Genomic DNA, 12,955 nt, shown 5'->3' with positions numbered 1-12,955 from the left:
AACCTGGTCTTTTTATTTTTGAGGTTTTCCCCCGTCATTCTCTCTCTTATTGTATTTAGGATAGGGTTTTGAGGGTACCATCTTCTTCTTGTTTAAGGTCATGGAGACTGAGGTTTGCATGATCTATTAGTGACTAATAGATAATTCTCAATTTTAAAGCAGTCCATTTTATCTGTCTTTTCTATTTATAGTACTGTTTATGGTTTTTGTCGTTGTTGTATGCCATCAAGACAATTATGACTCACAGAGACGCTTTTGAACAGGTCAAAACCTTGCCCTATCCTGCGCCATTCTCACCATCCTCACCACTATGTCAGTCACATTGTTGCTGTCACCATCTCATTAAGGGTCTTCTTCTCTTTAGCTGACTCTCTAGTTTTCCTAGCTTGATGTTTTTTTCCCCCCAAAGACTGACCCCTCCTGACCAGGTGACCCAAATGTATAAGACATGATGCCACTACTCTTGCGTCTAAAGAGCACCTTACCTTGACTGCACTTCACCTGAGATAGATTTGTTCTTTTGGCCATCTATGGTAAATGCTTATCTGGTAAAAAATATATTACCCTATGATTTATCTCTGAAGCTTTATAGCTTTACTTTCCACATTACAGTCCTCCTGTAATAATAGGATTTTATGTGCGTTATGAGGTAAGGGTCACAGTTAATGTTTTCTGTAAAGTTTTATATTGGCTTAGCATTATTTATTGACAAAGACAATTCTTTTCCCATTCAACTGTACTGATAACTTTGACATAAATAAAAAGCCTGTATAAATTTGAGTTATGATTAAATTTTTATGTGCTTATTAATTTATGTTACCAGTTACTGGGAGATATGTGTCAGAATATTCCAATAAAAACCTAGATTTGACTATTTCTTCTTTAATTCTTACAGTATTTCCATCATATATTTTAAGATTGTGCTATTAAGCATACTTGATTTTAGAATTATTATCTATCCTTGTTGAAATGTTCCTTTCAGAATTATGACTTTTTCCTTTAGATTTAATAGTGATTTTGGTATTAATATTTATTTGATCTGGTATTAGTACTTCTTTATCTCCTCTCCTCCTCCCTCCCCCATCTTTTCCTTTCTTCCTTTCTGTTTTTATGGTAGTTGTACACCTTTTCACTCTTAATGTTTTACGGCTCTTGGTTCTGTGTGTCTTTTAAGGAACAGGCACTTAAAAATCCAAATCAACAATCTTACAGTGTTAGTGGAGTATTTAATGCACCTCTAGTTTTTGACTCTTACAAAGTTACTGTGAATATTTTTAGAGGTGTTTTTTTTTGTGGGTATATGCTTTATGTCTTAGGTAAATATGTAGGAGTGATATTTCTTGGTCACAGAGTTGTTACATTATTTTATTATCTTAAGCAGAATGGATGGTGAAGAGATTGAGATTGTTCAAAGCTTTAGTTTGCTTGGCTACACAGTCAACACTCTCGGCAATAGTAGCCAGGAAATTAAAAGATGTATTGCTATGGGAAAGTCTGCTGTTAGGGACTGCTCCAAAGTACTAAAAAGCAATGGTGTCTCTCTGGAGACTAAGGTGCATCTGATACAGGCCATGGTCTTTGCAATCACTTGTTATGCAACAGAGAGTTGGAAAATGACTAGGGAAGACAGAAGAATTGATGCCTTTGAGCCATGGTGCTGGAAAAGAGTATTGAATGTACCATGGACTGCTAAGAAAACAAATAGGTTTATTCTGGAGAGGGTTAAACTGGGTGGCTCCTTGGAGTCAAGAATTCTGAGGCTTCGTCTGACATACTTTGGACATGTTGTAAGGAAGAACAAGTCCTTGGAGAGGGACATCATGCTTGGTAGGGTGGAGGGACAGCGCAGGAGGGAAAGACCCTTTATGAGGTAGATTGATTCAGTGACTGGGGTAAAAGGGATGGGCGTGTCGGAGACAGTGTGATTGGCACAGGACAGACTCGACAGCACATAACAACAACAACAACAACAGCAACAACAACCAAGTCATTGGTAGTAGCCCTGCAAGTTATTGAAGAGAATTCTGGTGACCTAGTGGTAAGACGTTGTGCTGTTACCCCAAAAGCAGGAAGTTTGAATCCATCAGCTACTTTGTGGGACAAAGACGGACAATCTCTACTCATGTGACTTACAGACTTTGAAAGCCTATTATAAGTCAGTTCTAATTTGACAATACATAACAACAACAATATGTCTAACAATATTATGCAGGCCAGGAAAGTATTTTTGACTTCTTGTTGCATTTAAAAGGAGTGCAAAATTGTACGTAGCAATTTAAAGAGATGCATTTAAAAACTGGAGGGAAATACCCAAAACATTGCTGTGGTTGACTTTGGGAAGTAAGGTTGTGCTCTCATACTCTGTGTGCATGGTAGACGTTTGGTAAAGGAGACGTTTGGTTTCCACCAAAGGGGAGGAAGACTGAGGAAGATGGACTGGCCCCATAGTGGCAACAATGGACTTGTGCTTGTGAGCATGAGAATGATGGAGGACAAGCCAATGTTTTATTTCATTGTCTTGCTTTCATTTTCACATAATGTTTTATTGAGTTTTTGGTAAAAGTTTACATAGCAACTTAGGCATGCATTTGACAAATTCCACACACATTTATCACAGTGTGTCAATATTCCCCTTGTGTTCAGTTTGCTCCCTAGCTACTACTACAATTTCCCTGCCCGGATGGACAATTCGTTTCTCCTCTTGTACATAAAAGTGTCGTGAGTTAGTGTTGGCTTAATAGCAGACTATCTATCTATCTATCTATCTATCTATCTATCTATCTATCTATCTATCATCTATCATCTTATCTAGTGTTACTTTAACAGCAATATTGCAAATGAATGACTTTGACAAATAGAAATTCATTCTGTTCAGGAGACTGGAGGTCCAAATGTAGGGTACCAGGTCTGGCGGAAGTTGTTCTCTGTTGGTTCTAGAAGGAGGTCCTCGTTTCCTTCAGTGTCTATAGGTTTGGAGTTTCTTAAAAACCTCCTTGTGTGCTTTTCCCCTGTCGCCACCGAGTTGTGCGGAGGTGGAAGCCCGGGTGCGTTCAAGATTTCGCTCCATCCGTAACCCACCACCATGGCCGAGGAAGGAAGGCATTGCTGCTGGAGGTGTAGTGGACGTTAATACCGCTTTACAAGAGGTGCTAAAGACCGCCCTCATCCACGATGGCCTAGCACGTGGAATACGGGAAGCTGCCAAAGCCTTAGTTAGACAAGTGCCGAGCCCATCTATGTGTGCTTGCATCCAACTGTAATGAGCCTTGTATGTCAAGTTAGTAGAGGCCCTTTGTACTGAACACTAAATCAGCCTGATAAAGGTTGATGATAATAAGAAACTGGGGGAGTGGGTAGGTCTCTGCAACACTGACTGAGAAGGCAAGCTCCGCAAAGCAGTCGGCTGCAGTTGTGTAGTCGTTAAGGACTATGGCAAAGAATCCCAGGCCAAGGATGTCATTGAAGAGTATTTCAAATGCAAGAAATGAAACCAATGATGAACTTGGCATATTAAAAAAAAACAAAAACAAACCACCAAAAAAACCCCCAAAACAGAAATGAAAAACTCCATGTGTGTTGATGTTCTCCTGCATTGAGCGGCTTCCCAGTCCAAGGACCTGAACCCAAAATTCTTAACTCCACTCCCCACTCTTCTGCCTTTGTGATACTGAGGTCTCTCCTTCTCGCTCCTCTTATCTCTCCATAGGCCAAAAGGCAATGCGGTCCACACCCTAGAGAAACTCTCTTTACAGAGGATCAGGGATGTGATAGAATTGAAAATTCTGACTCAATCTTTTACCTCTGCTTGCTTTATTAGATCATAAGGGCTCATTATAAAATTTTCACATGCATATATTTTTGGGGAACAATTAAGCCCATGACTCACTCATTCACTCACTTACTCATTCACTTTCCCTCTCTTTCTCCTTCTATCTATCCATCAGCCATATGTTTTTGACATCATGAATAAAACAAAACCCGAGAGCAACAGAGAATGTCTTGTAACGGGAACAAGGAAGGGTACTGCACTGAGTGTTAAGCTCTTTGTCAGGTGGAGTAAGAAACAATTCATTTGGTGACAGTAGCTAACATGGGCTCAGCTCTGACTGTCCCAAGTCTTCTACTCATATGAGTCCTCTCACTCATATCTCACCTTCACCACAGCAAGTGGGACCAGTTCCCAACATTGTGCCCGATTCACCCATGATACTGCCAAATCTCTTCTCTGAGCACCTGGTGGCTCTGGGCTCCAGATTCCATTCTGGTTGACCCCCTTCACAGAGGGCCCTCCAGAAGGGCAAAAGTCATGCAGTTCTGTCTCTAAGATATTTCTAGCCCAATAAGGCCCAGCTCATCCTGGTGGACACTGGCAGTTGCTGAGTGAATGACTGACTACATGATGTTAACCAAGAAAAGTCACTCAAGCCAGAGCTCTTCGCTGATGTCATATCGTGTCTTTATAACTCATTGATTGGTTGAACACGTCTCTAGAACTTGGCTGACCACATAGAGAAAATGTACAGAATGTACAGAAAGTTTAGCCTGAACTCTAGAATGAAAAGAATTAGATGGGTCTGCAGATGTAGCTTGGCATCAAAAGGCAGACTGAGAGCAGGCACGAGATCAGGGACTGAGTCTAGAGTGAGAAATATCTGAACGGTAGATTCAAGAGGTCTCTTGAGGCTTTAATGACTAGAGGGGAAGGAGAAAAGTAATAACAAGTGACATTTATATAGTGTGCTACAGTTTACATAGTGTTTGCATGCATTACCTCATTTGATCCGGAAGGAGCACAGGGTGGGGTTGAAGCCCATGGTCCGGAGTTTGCCTGCCTGACTTCGTATCTTAAATCTGCTGCTTGCTGTGTGACCCTGGGTTACAGCTGCCCACTGTGTCCCCACTTCCTTCCTAGTACAAGGGAGACCGGGACAGAACCTTTTTTGTAGGTTTGTTATGGTGATTCATATGATGATGTTTATAAAGTACTTAGAAGCATTGCCTGGAGCACGTAAACAGTAAGTAAAAGTTGACTGTGATTACTTGATTTTCATAGTAGGCATAGTGGGTATGTAGACATAACTCCATTTTTAAAAAAAATGTAGTTAAATACATACAACATAAAACCTGCCATCTTAGCCATTTTCAAGTGTGCAATCCAGTGGCCATTAATCACACCCACAATGTGCAAACATCACCACTATTTCCAAAATGCTTTCATCACCACAGATAGAAACTCTATTGAGCAATAACTCCCCATCTTGCCTTCCCTCCTTAATTCCAATTTCTGTCTCTCTGCATTTTCTTGCTCTAGATAGCACATAAATGAACTTATGCAGAGCTTCTTATTGTGTACCTGGTTATCCTTATCTCACTGAGTAGCACAGGGTTTTCAAGGCTTCTGATTGCGATAGCACATATCTGGATTTCATTTTCATTGACACCACCCACTAGTGGTACTTCTGTTATAGCAGCACTTGTTGTTATGTAGTGGTAAGTTGGAACCGACTCACATTGACACTCCAGTGGCTTTTCAGAAGCTTAGATCACACGGGAGGAGGTACAAAGGGCAAGCCAAGAACTTAGAAACAGAGGTGGGAGAAAACCTTTTCCTTTTTTAAATTTTACACTGGTTTACTTACAAAGTTCGTACACATTGTTTTTCACACCAGATCTTTCCCCTTTCATTTACCTACCCATCCCTCTACCCATCAAATTGTGCAACCCAATGGTTAGGTCTTCCTCCTCCCTCCCCACTTCTCATGACTCTGCTCCCCCGCCTTGAATCATTATACTTTTCTACAATAATGGTCTTATACAGTATTTGTCCTTATGAGACTGAGTTAGTTCACTCAGCATAATGCTCTCCAGTCCCTACCAAGTTGTTGTTGCTGTTGTTATGTGCCGTCGAGTCGTTTGAGACTCATAGTGACCCTATGTACAACAGCCCTAAACTGTGCTCTATCTTGTGCCAATCTCATTGCCTCTGACACATCCATCCCGATTACCCCAGTCACTGAATCAATCCACCTCATAGAGGGTCTTCCCCTCCTGTACTGTCCCTCTACTCTAACCAGCATGATGTCCCTCTCTAAAGACCTGTCTCTCCTTACAACATGTCCAAAGTATGTCAGACGAAGTTCCAGAATCCTTGTCTCCAAGGAGCAGCCTAGTTTAACCCTCTCTAGGAGGAATCTGTTTTCTTGGCAGTCCATGGTACATTCAATACTCTTCTCCAGCACCAGAGCTCAAAGGCATCAATTCTCCTTGACATACTAGGCATTGGAGAGATGAGACGGACTGGCATGGGGCATTTCGAGTCAGATGATCATATGATATATTATTCCGGAGACGAGAAGGTGAGGAAAAATGGAGTTGCTTTCATAGTTAAAAAGAAATTTCTAGATCCATCTTGAAGTACAACATTGTGGGTGATAGGATTATATCCATACGCTTACAATGAAGTCCAGCGAACATCACTATCATTCAGATATATGCACCAACAACCAGAGCCAAAGAAGAAGAAATAGATAATATCTACCAACTCTTACAGGCAGAGATAGACTGGATTGCAAAAGTTGGGAACAGGAAAGAAGAATCAGTAGTTGGAAAACATGGACTTGGTGACAGAAATGAAGCTGGAGATAGAATGATTGAATTTTGCACAATCAATGACTTATTCATTGCAAATACGTTTTTTAAGAGACATAAACGCAGATTATACACATGGATTTCACCTGATGGTATGCATAGGAATCAGATCGATTACATCTGTGGAAAAAACCGCTGGAGAAGCTCAGTATCAGCTGTGAAAACTAGGCCAGGGATTGATTGTGGAACAGACCACCAACTAACTACTCATATGCAAGTTCAAGCTGAAGCTGAGGAAAATTAAATCGAATCCACAGGAGCCAAAATATGACTTTAATTTCATCCCTCCTGAATTTCAGAATCATCTCAGGAACAGGTTTGAGGCCTTGAACCAGATGAGTTGTGGGAGGATATTAAATGTATCATCCTACCAAGTTAGGCAGTAATTTTCTAAATGATTGCTCCTTTGTACTGCATAGTATTTCACTGTGTGAATGCACCATAATTTCTCAACCATTCAATTGTGGTTGGACATTTGGGCTGTTTCCATGTTTTTGTGATAGTGCTATGAACATTGGTGTACAAGTCTCTGTTTCTCAGTTCTCATTTTCTCAGGGTATATTCCACGTAGTGGAATAGCTGGGTCATATGGAATTTCTATATTCAGCTTTCTGAGGAAATGTCAAACTGCCTTCCAGAGTACAATTTTACAATCAGTGGTGGGAGAGAATTTGTACTAGCAATGTTTGCCTGAAGGCCAGGTCCATCTCGGTCCTTCTTACTACATGCTTTCCGATGTATTATTTTGTTGCTGTTGTTTATATATAATATTGTGATTTGAGTGAAAGTTTAGAAAGCATATTGTATTTTCAATCATTCATGCATATTTTATAACATTAATTACAATGCTTATCACTTACAATGTCTGATCATCCACTATTTACTGACAGCTATCTGTCCAACTGATCAGAAATTATCCATTCTTGTTCTCATTCTCAAAAAAAGGAGATCCAACAGAATGTTGAAGTTATCCAACAGTATGGTATGAAAAGAAAAGAATGCTAAATATTTAAAAAAATAACTGGAGCAATATTTTGACAGAGAATTGCCAGAAATTCAAACTGGGTTAGAAGAGGCTATGGTACCAGGAATATCACTGCTGATGTCATGTCGGTCTTGTCTGGAAACAGAGAATACTAGAAGAGTGTTTATTTGTATTTTATTGACTGCAGTGGCATTTGACTCTGTGGACATAACAAACAATGGTTAACATAAGAAGAATGAGAATCTCACAACACTTAATTGTGTTCATGCAAAATCTAAACATAGACCAAGAAACAGTTGCCTGAATACGAGAAGGGAATTTTGCATGATTTAAAGTCAGGAAAGATGAGCATCAGCATTGTGTCCTTTCTCTGTCCCTATTCAGTCTATATGCTTAGTAAATCATCTTAGAAACTGACCTATGAAGAAGAATGAAGAGTCAGGATTAAAGAAAGACTCATCATCAGCCTTCTTTATGTAGATGATGCAATCTTGATTAAAGATAGTGAAGAAAGCTTTAAGTACTTACTGAATAAGACCAAAGACTATAGTCTTCAATAACAATTACATCTCAATATAAACAAAAATCCTCACTGGACCAATAGGCAGCATCATAATAGAAAAAAAAAATAAAGTTTTCAACAACTTTGTTTTATTGGATCCACAATTAACACCCATGGTTGTAGAGAACAAGAAATCAAAAAGACATGTTGCATTGGGAAAGTTTACTGTCAGGTCCTTTCCAAAGTACTAAAGAGCGATGATGTCAGTTTAAAGGCTATGGTAGGTCTTATTCAAGCCGTACCATTTCCAGTTTCTTCCTATACACCTGAATATTAGACAATGAGTAAGAATGACAGAAGAACCAATGCCTCTGAGTTGTGGTGTTGGAGAAGAATACGGAATGTCCTGTGGACTGCCAAAAGAATAAACAAGTCTCCTTTAGAGAAAATGCAACTGGGGTACTCCTTAGAGGCAAAGATAGCGAAAATTTGTCTTATATACTTTGGGCATGTTGTCAGGAGGGGCAAGTCCTTAGAAAAACAAGATAATATCAGGTAAAGAGAAGACCCTCAACAGGATGGATTGACAGAGTGACAGTAAAAATGGGCTTGAGTATATGATGTTGTGGGGTTGGTACAGGACAGGACAAGGTTTTGATCTGTGATATGTAGGGTCACTATGAGTCAAAGTCAACTCAATGGCACATAATAGCAACAATAAGAACACTTATGAATTAATTTTTACTTTCTTCTCCTTCCCTTTCCCTTCTTGGTAACCATACTAGAATGGTTCTGTCTCTGATAACATTCACTTAGCTTTTGGTAATAGTGACTACAATATCATTTTTTGTGACTGACTCATATCACATCACTCAGCATAGGTAGTTTTACACTGATCCATATTATGAAGTATTTCACATATTTTGTGCTGCTTTTCAAGGTTGTGTTGTGTGAATGTTCCTTTATCCGTTCACTTATTTATGGGCCCTTGATTCTTGTCATCTCTTTGCTATTGTTTCATATATGCTTTGCACAACTCAAAAGCAGAAAAGTAAATGCTACTGTATCACATCCAACATCAGAATGTTTAAAAAGATCACTTGGCTCAATGGGGCCAAGATCCAAATGAGATAATGAGATTAGGAGAACAGTTTATAACCTGCTAAAGTATGGTGGAATATAAAGACTTGTCATTATTAATACATAAACAAAGGATTTGAATTATCTTCCCAGCACCCATGTCCCCATGCCTGGCTGTAGTGCCCCAACTTCTTTTGGAGAAGTATCCCATGTACTACCAAGAGAGCACACAGTCATATCTTGGGGAAAGTGAAATCAGGGTTCCTCTTGGAGACAGGATGGTGAAACTTTGTCTCATACACTTTAGGCACGTTGTCAGAAAGGGCCAGTCTTTGGAGAAGGACATCATGTTTGGAAAGGTAGAGGGCCAGTGCAGGAGAGTAAGAGCCTCAACAAGACAGATTGGCACAGTGACTCTATCAATGGGCTCAGGTTTATCAGAGATGATGAGGATGGCTTAGGATAGGACAAGGTTCAGATCCATCAGCAGGTGGCTAAGCAGGTGGTCGACTCAGTTACATCTAACAACAGCAACAACAGCCTCTACTCACAGTTCAAAGTTCTCAGTCTGACTCTGCTCTCCAGAGGGATGATGTTGATCAGCATCTGGTCAATTAGAAGATCTTTTAGATCTTTTAGAAGGCTTTTTAGAAATGGTGATTAATTTAAGAATGGGCATGCAGTCCAAACCAGAAAGTCACAATGCTTGATTCGCTGGGAGCCCTGGGGTGGTGCAGTAGCTTAAATGCTTGGGTGCTAACTGACAGTTTGGAGGTTTGAGTTAAACACAGAGTTGCCTCAGAAGACAGGCCTGGGAATCTGCTTCAAAGATATCAGCTGCTAAAACCTCTACAGAGCACATATCTATTTTGAAGCACATGGGGTCACTATGAGTTGAAATTGACTCAGCCAGCACGGGACTTAGGCACACATGTCAGGGGAAAAGTATCTCATTTCTACTTGGGAGAAAAAGAGAAGAAGATAAAATCTGGAGCTTCTGAAGTCACAGTAGGGACAGCTTCCCTGAGAATGTGCCAACTTAGAAGAGAGCTGACAAAACAACTATGAGATATCATTTCGCCCCAGTCAGAACAGAAAAATTTAACAGAACAGCAAGCAACAAATACTGGTGAAATTGTGAAAAAACGGAAATCCTTATTCACTGTTGGTGGGAGTGTAAAATGGTGCAACCACTGTGGAAGGTGGTATGGAGCTTTCTCAAAAAGTTGCAAATAGAGATACTGTTTGACCCAACAATTCCACTACTGGGACTATACCCCAATGAGACCATAACTGACATCCAAGCAGGTATATGCACACCCATGTTTATCGTGGCTTTGTTCACAATAGCAAGGAGTTGGAAACAACCCAGGTGCCCATCGGCAAACGAATGGATAGAGAAGCTGTGGTATATTCACACAATGGAATACTACACTGCATTGAAAAGCAGGGAACTCATGCAATAGTATTCAAAATGGGTGAGCCTGGAGGACAGTATGGTGAGTGAAGCATCTCAGTCACAAAAGGACTAATACTGCATAGTGCCACTGTTGTAAAACAGGGCTGACATCGGGGGTGGGGGAGACTGAGAAAGATGGGTTCAATAATGTATGCTGCATTGAAACAGATGAGGGAGAAAACTGTTTAAAAGGGATATGTGATTAGGTATTTTTGTCATGACGGGAGTCCAGAGTGAAGGCTGCCTAGTGGAATGGACCTAAGGGGAGGGTTTGTAAAACAATGAAAGAATTTTTCTTTTACTTTTCCAAGAGGGGAGTGTATTGGGGGTGGGGGAGGAGGATTGGGAGGGGAGAAAAATGCAACAATGAATGAATGGAAATCCAAAGTCTCTATAAATTTTCATTGACATTAATAATAAATTAAAAAAAAAGAGAGAGCTGAGTTGAGAGATGAAGAAAATAAAGCAGAACCCAATGTCCCACAGAAACTAGATCTCCCAGGAATTTTCTGTAAGGCTACCTGTGCTAGGATGAATACTACCCCTTCCCAAATTCTTGTCCAAGATGTTATTTGGAAATAGTGTCATCGAGGATGTCACTAGTCAGTATAAGGGGACATGTAGGTGTTAGGTGCTATTGAGTCAACTATGACTCATAGTGACACTGTGAGCCACAGATCTGAACTCTGGCCTATCCTGCCACATTCTCATCATCTCTGATATGCTCCACAGTCACTGTGCCACGTCATCTTGTTGAGGATCTTTCTCTCTTTCTCTCATCCTCTACCTTTCTCAATATGATGGCCTTTTCCAAGGTTGGACTCCGCTTAATAACATCCCTTTCATGTGTATATGAGATGAATTTTCACCACCTTTGCCCTAGCACCACCTTAGCTTCCTCCAAAACAGACTTGTTTGTTCTTTCGGCAGTCCATGGGACATTCAGTATTTTTCTCCAACACCATAACTCAAAGGCATCAATTCTTCTTCTGTTATTCTAATTTATCATTCAACTTTCAGATGCATAGGAGCAACTGGAAATAACTTGGTTTGAATCAGGCCCATCTTAGCCTTTAAACTGATACAATTGCTCTTTAGTATTTTGGAAAGGACCTTGACAGCTGATTTTCCTAATGCAATGTGTCTTTGGATTTCTTGGACGCTATTACCGTAAGTGGTGTTTGTGGAGCCCAGTAAAATGACAACTTCAATTATTTTTGATATCTATCATGGTGTTGCCTATTAGTCCAGTTTTGAGAATTTTTGTTTTCTTGATGTTGAGATGTAATTCTTTTGAAAACGGTAATCTTTGATCTTCTGAGCAAGTGCCAAAATTTTTCACTTTCTGCAAGCAAGATTGTGTCATGTGCATAATGCAGGTTATTGATGAGTCTACCTCCAGTCACAGTGCCATATTTCCCCCCCCCCATATAGTCTAGCTTCTTGTATTATATGCTCCATATACAGATTGAATAGGTATGAGGAATAAATGGGATGACATCAAGGATATCATCTATGAAGAGAACAAAAAGGTCATTACAGAAGAAAAAGATAAAACCAAACTGGATGTCAGAAGAGACTCTGAAACTTGCATGAGAATGTAGAGAAGCCAAAACAAAAGGGAGAAATGCTGAAGAGCATTTGATAAAGTCCTAAGTCTTCTTTGTTATTATGGGCCATTGAGTTGCCTGCAACTCATAGTGACCCTGTGATCTGAACTCTGCCTTATCCTTAGCTAATCTCACTGACTCTGATACATAGCAGTTACTGTGTTAATCCATCTCATCTGAGGTCTTCCTCTCCTGTGCTGTCCCTCCACCCTTCTAAGCATGATGTCCTTCTCCAAGGATTGGTCCCTCCAAAGTATTTGAGATGGACCTTCAAAATCCTTGCCTCCCAGGAGAAATTTGGCTTGATTCTCTCTAAGACAAATCTGTTTGTTCTCTTGGCAATCAATAGTATGTTCAATACTCTTCTCCAGCACCTCAACTCAAAGGCATTTATTTTTCTGTCATCCTTAATCATTGTCCATCTTTCTGATTGATGCATAGCAAGTAATTATAAAGACCATGGCCTGAATCAGGCATACCTTAATCCCTGTTGTTGTTGTTGTTGTTATGTGCCGTTGAGTTATTTCCGACTCATAGCGACCCTATGCACAACAGCCCTAAACCCTGCTCTATCCTGTGCCAACTGCACCGCCTCTGACACACCCATCCCGATTACCCCAGTCACCGAATCAATCCATCTCATAGGGGGTCTTCCCCTCCTGCATTGTCCC

General features: G+C 40.3%; 1 pseudogene; it reads left to right on the top strand.

Moving 5' to 3' along the window:
• Positions 1-644: 644 nt before the first annotated feature.
• LOC102875495 lies at positions 645-3,488 on the top strand (annotated as a pseudogene).
• The last annotated feature ends 9,467 nt before the right edge of the window (positions 3,489-12,955 follow it).

The sequence above is a fragment of the Elephantulus edwardii genome, unplaced genomic scaffold, assembly GCF_000299155.1.
Source record: "Elephantulus edwardii isolate Elephantulus edwardi_28Jun2011 unplaced genomic scaffold, EleEdw1.0 scaffold00033, whole genome shotgun sequence".
NCBI classification, from domain to species: Eukaryota; Metazoa; Chordata; class Mammalia; order Macroscelidea; family Macroscelididae; genus Elephantulus; species Elephantulus edwardii.
The sequence above is the reverse complement of the archived record's forward strand: the minus strand, read 5'-3'. Positions and strand labels throughout refer to the sequence as shown.